This window comes from Podarcis tiliguerta (assembly GCF_965153285.1).
Source record: "Podarcis tiliguerta genome assembly, chromosome: 10".
Lineage (NCBI taxonomy): Eukaryota > Metazoa > Chordata > Lepidosauria > Squamata > Lacertidae > Podarcis > Podarcis tiliguerta.
The window spans coordinates 33,079,668-33,085,720 of record NC_139543.1 but is presented as its reverse complement, the minus strand read 5'-3'; the positions used below and the strand labels follow the sequence as shown (position 1 = coordinate 33,085,720).

The 6,053-nt window shown below is 40.2% G+C and overlaps 1 long non-coding RNA gene across 1 annotated transcript; it reads right to left on the bottom strand.

Moving 5' to 3' along the window:
• Positions 1-895: 895 nt before the first annotated feature.
• Positions 896-4,286, bottom strand: LOC310658670. The gene is made up of 3 exons (XR_014502414.1): positions 3,606-4,286; positions 2,901-3,473; positions 896-2,828 (listed from the first exon to the last, which is right to left on the bottom strand). It is a non-coding gene; the product is annotated as an uncharacterized lncRNA (long non-coding RNA).
• Between the last annotated feature and the right edge of the window lie 1,767 nt (positions 4,287-6,053).

Sequence of the window (6,053 nt, the reverse complement as noted above, 5' to 3'; positions counted from 1 at the left end):
ACAAAATGGAGGCTAACAGTGAAAGACTCATAACAGTTTCCATGTTTATCCCATATAAGGTGAGGCAAAAACAGCAGTACTCTGAGGCCAATGTCACTGATTAATTGGCTTTTGAAATATGTAATTTCACTGACACAGCTACAGCTCTAATAGTGACTGTGCTTGGCATCCCAACAAGCTTAATCCATTATCAAACAAACACAGGCTATTACTAACTCAGAGCCACAGCTCTTTGCTGTCAAGATGAGTATGCTATAGGTAAGTAAGGATACAGATATTTATTATGTGAAAACATCACAAACCCATTTTCCAACACAGCTAAATTATGATAAAACAGATTTTAAAAAACAGATACTTGAGTCCAGCAGTTGGAACAGGAGGACAAGCAGGTGTACTCTGTGTCTTTGCTGCCAAGCAATTCATCTCATCAAGGCTCTCAAATTAATGATCTGCTGCAACAGCTAAATATAATATGATGGAAATGTCATGTGCTGTGAGCAAGTAAGTCTTCGTGCAGGTAGAGGTGACTGTATTTGACTGGGGAAACAGTCAAAATGTGGGAAACAGGGAATGTGGCATGATAAATGTTGGTGAGAGAAAAAAATGTTTTGTTTTAGCTACAGCTAAAATAGATTGTTTTGGAGGAAAGGACCTCCTTTTGGTACTGGATAGTGGAAAGCTAGAATTATCTTGCTGAATTGTCAGAAATGATAACTGTGCTGAAATCAGATAATGTCCATCACAGAATTCAGATGAGAGCCATGGAGCTCCTTTTTAAAAAAAAAAAAAAAAAAAGTAATAATCTTATATTCAGCTTTCAGAAGCAGATAGAATTAAAACAATGTTCTATAATAATTTTTTTATTATGAAAAGAGGTTGTGTTTATAGCAGCTAAACAGAAAAAAGACCTAAGATAGGATATGTTAAAGGTTAAGGATATTTAGATATTTAGCATCTACTGGTGAGGTTAATCACTCAATCAAAACACAGCTAAACAATGATGAATTTGTATCCATTTTCTTAGCCATGTGAAATTGTTTTAGAAGTTTTTGTATACGTAGTACCAAGCCAGCATACAAAAGACCTTAGTAATGTGATATATTGTGTATTTAATGGTGGAAATATCAAGGTCCCGTGTCAACAAAAACAAAAGATTTGTGTTCCTGCATAAGCCTTTTCCATAAGGCATGCTCACACAGAATCTTTCTTGAGTTCCTGTTCCAATGATTATGGCACGACCTAATTCATGAATTAGGTCATGTTCTCTAGAATTCTCTAGAATGGAACATAATGAAGTGTCCAGAAAAACACTATGACCTAGATTTTGCAGCTCCATGCCCTGTGTGGCCCTAACTGTGTTGTTCATTATTTTCTGGCCTGGTTCAGACATCATGTTAAGCCATAGTTGAGTGATCTGGGAATGAACCTGCCTGAGCCTTGAGCATAACCCCATGTTCATCTCCTTTGGTAAGATAAGATGGAGGTTGGAAACATCTGCTTCCTGGTTCAAACTAACTGCAGATTGTCATTATGTTGAACTCTGAAACTGAGGTTAGTTTAAACGAGGGTTGGGAAATCTTACCACTAAGGTCTGCATTTCCCTAAGAGGAAATAGGTTGGGGAAGATATGATAGCTATTGGCAGGGCTAAGGACAGAGCCAGTGGATGTTGAGGCCAGACCCACCCAACCCTCTTTCTCTCTTGAGATAATCACAACCTCACACCATTTCTTTCCCTCTTTTAAAAGAATCTTGAAAAAGAGAAATAAACTAAACATTGTGGGATGGTGATAATACCAAATCAAATAATTATTTAGATCCCTGTAAGGACCGCTGACCCTTGATGCAATCCAGAAAAATTATTTAAGTCAAATATGCTTAAATGACATTACAGTAAATATTGTGGGTGGTATTCAACTAAGTATTACTCAAGAGTAGGCTCACTTAAATTAATGGACCTAATTCAAGTCCATTAATTTCAGTGGGTCTGCTCTGAATAAAACCTAGTTGAATACCACCCTCTATGATTCTGGCTTAATTCATTCTGGAAGTAATTCTTTAAATGCCTTGTAGAGGTCAACTGGAAACTTCAGAGAGTATGTGTTCTGTATCAAAAATACTGGTAACATAACCACAGCTTTTAAATCCAGCACTGTTTTAAGTCAAAACAAGAACTAGAGTCTAGCTCCGAAAAGATGCAACCTGGGACCATGCCCTATTCTTACTTAGAGCATCCGATTCACTCAAAAATAGATTGAAGGAAGCCTAACCTATTGCCAGCATAAGCTCCAGGACCATCCTGTGTGAGTAATGAGTCAAAAGTAATTCTAGTGTAGCCATATGTCCTAGTTCATAGATGACAGTTCCCTGTTTAAAGGACTATCAAGTCTGAGTTCAGTATACAGACAAAGTACCTTTAAAAAGGGGCTTGTCGTTACTCATCATCACTTAAGCACTTGGACAACACACTGAGAAGGCAGTCAGTCATCTGTTCGGTGTCTTCCCCATGGTGGTGAGGTTGTTGCATTTCTATTTAAATTACAGTAATTATTTCTAAATTTCCATCAATACATACACATTGGCCCATGCAGATATTTTGCAAATCTGTGTCCTCTATTTTGGCTGGGGGGAGAGGTTTGATGCATTACCTCTCTTTTTCTTTGGTGATGCTTAAGTAGCTATCCAAAGTGTGTTAACTGGGGCATACTCCAGGAGTGCATAGAACTGCAGCCTGGCTCACACATACTTTAGCTAATAATTGGCTTTTTATGATGGAGAAATAGCATGGTTGTGTCTCCAATCTCCCACACAAATAATATCACTTGCAACCTTGGGTGCTCCAAGCACTGACCATGTAGAGAGGCTGTTCATGTAGTTTTCCACTCCTCTCTCAAAAGAGACCTTTCCAATAAATGTAAGGTGGGGAGAAGAATCGCACAATTAGGACTTTCATGCAACCAGTCTTTCACATGAGTGCCCAGCTCCCAGGTAACATTATCTGCTTATGGAGGGGTTGATGTGCCTATGCTTCTCCCCCATGGCATGAAGCTGTTTACCAACCTAGGTACGTATAAAATCAGGTTTATGAGAAAAGACACTGGGTTCAGTCAAAGGATAGTTACTTAAAACACACCTGTGTTTGCCAATGGGTGTAAGCTAATCAGACACCCAAGCCGAGGCTTTTGGCAGGTGTATTTGTATAATACACAAGTTCAAACAAGCTTGTCATGTTTATCCTTTACATTTTCACATGTACATGCAAAATCGTTTTACCTTACAAATGCAGTATATGAAGCAGACCTGAGAGAGCTCACTGCTGCCAACCTCTTCCAATTTTTTTGTCCAGAAAAAGGCAGTGGTTAAAGTAAGTACTATTATTATTTTTGTCCTAGGCAGAAGTCTTTCCCAGTAGAGCTTCTTAATTTACCTCTCTTCTTCAGCAATTCTTCTGTCAGAGATGATAGAAGAGATTGCCTGGGGAATACAAAATGGAAATTTTAAAAAATGGCTCAGATAGAGCTACTTCTTAGCTAGGAAGTAATTTTTCATTCATGTTATCATTCATTCTCATCTTTTTAATTTGTTCAATCCTTCACGGTCCCTCACCCCCAGTGTAAAGATGTCCATTTTCATCATACATCTGATGCAGTAGACTTGAGTATATAAAAGCTCATGTCCCAGTAAACAAGGGCTGAGGAATCTCAGATCTGCTCTACATTCTTCTCAAGTATTTTTGCCTGGCTCTAAGGTGTCCTTGAACTGCAATAATGCTTCTTGCTTGCCTGGGTGAAAGATGTGCACGTGAGCGGTGAGTGTATAGAAACTGCTAACACTTGCATAACTGGAATGTAGTTTTCTGCACAAAGGTAGGAGTTACTCTGCCCACTTCTTGCCTCTGACCCTGCCTACCAGTGGCATGCAGTCTCCACAATGTAATAAAAACCTTGGGCTGAAAAAGTTTCCCCACTCCTGTCACAAACCACTTCATATCTGAAGTGTTCCAAGATTAATTTGTGTGCTTGCTTCATCAAAAACACAGTACAATAATAAATGGCCTCCATGTTCCCTGGTTACAGCTGAGAAGCCAGCAATCTCAGCTTTTCAGGGCCTTCACTTTTGGAATTTGTCTTTTCCTCTTGTGTATGAAATATCCCGAAGGAATTCTACTGAATTCAGAAAGGCAAGGACAAGTAGAAGCACTCAGAAGTGAGCTTATTCCAATGCAGCAAGACTAAATATCCATGACTGGAGAAAAGTAAGCAGGACTTTCATAGTGGCAAATTAGTACAAGAACACAAAAGCACAACAGAGAATGAAGCTTGAGCCCAAGAAGTATTTATTTACAATGTTTTTCTACTTTGTCACTAGACCTCATGATGGTCAATCCCTGTTTTATTAGTACAAAGAGTTTCAACACATTGCCAAGTTAGTCACGGAATCTAAAGGGATTTGAGTGTGGTTGTCCCACATCAAAGGGTATGCGGCTGTATTAGTGCTAATTCTGGATTTTGTAAAAGTTCAGGGTTAGCTAGCTCAAGTTCAAGTTTATTAGATTTGTGAGGTCCATGCCTTTACACAAAATACCATAAAACATTATTAAAAGATAAACAATAAAATTATAAAAATAAGCTAAAATTCATGCCATGCTGTCCCAGCGAAGAAACTACCCAAAAACCCCCGCCTTTCAGGGAAGGAGATACAGCAACAGGTTAGGGGAGCAATGGGAGGGACCTCACCATTTCATCCAGGAACCATACCCTAGTTTTCATAGCCTTCACCACAAAGACCGCTACCACGTGAGAAATCCGTGGATCAGCGTCCACCAATAAAAACTTTACTTGGTCCTCAGAGTTGGCTATTGATTTGGGAATAGTTTGTAACATCACATCCCTGAAGGCCGAATAGATGGGACAATACAACATGTAATGTGTGAGATCCTCTTTGGTTCTCATATGACAAGGACATATACGCTGCTCTACTGGGATTTTTGCATATCTGCCTGACAGATAGGCCGTAGGAATGGTTTGAAAACGGGCCATGGTGAAAGCTCTCCGAAGGGTGGGATTGGTGATATTCGCCAAGTAATTGGCGCAGGTTTTGACTGTTTTCAGACGGGGAAACCAGTGGGAGGACGCTGGGTTCTGTATTTTTGTGATATCTAACAGAGCGTCTCTCTCCAGGATCCATTCCCGAACTTTGTCCGGGCTCCACAGTTTGAGAATATTAAACTCCGGTAGGGTGTATCTAACCAGGATCTCAGATAGGTTTTGACGCCAAGTGGTGTTCTTTTGAAGAGATACAAAGGCTTGTTTGGCCAATAAGATGTTTGAAGTATTTGCAAGGTTGATGTAAAATCGTAGGAATCTTAAGTGGGCCCTGGCAGACACAGAGGGTAATCCAACCTCCACCCTCAAGAAAGCTGCTGGGGTTCCTTGGGGAAGGCCTAGAATCCTCTTGAGATAATAATTTTGCAAAATTTCAAGCCGTTCCAACAGCCTCTGGTTCCACCCCCAGAGTTCTATCCCATATAACATCTGGGGAATAGCTTTCCCAACAAAAGCTCTTAATGCCGGGATCACCAATTGTCCTCCCCGGGTATGGAAGAAACTAAGCAGGACACCAATTGTTCTTCGTGTTAGGATGGTTACAGCCTTAAAGTGAGCTAGCCAACTAGATGTAGCCTGAAATGTAACACCCAGATATTTAAAAAAGGGGCACTGTTCAATCACATGTTCGTTTAAAAACCATCTAAAGGTGTGGCGAGCTCTAGTGAACACCACAATTTTTGTTTTGTCATAGTTTATCTTTAGTGAGTTATGGGAACAGTAGGCTGCGATCCCCTCCAGCATGCTGCGTAAGCCTCTTCGGGTGAGTGCCATTAAAGCCATGTCATCGGCGTATAGCAATGTATTCAGACGTTTACCTTCAAGGGCTGGAGCCGATGACTTGTACTTTGCCATGTACTGAACAATGTCGTTTATATAAAAATTAAAAAGAAATGGGGCTAGCAGGCATCCCTGTTTGACCCCTTTCCCCAATGGCAGTGGGTCCGTA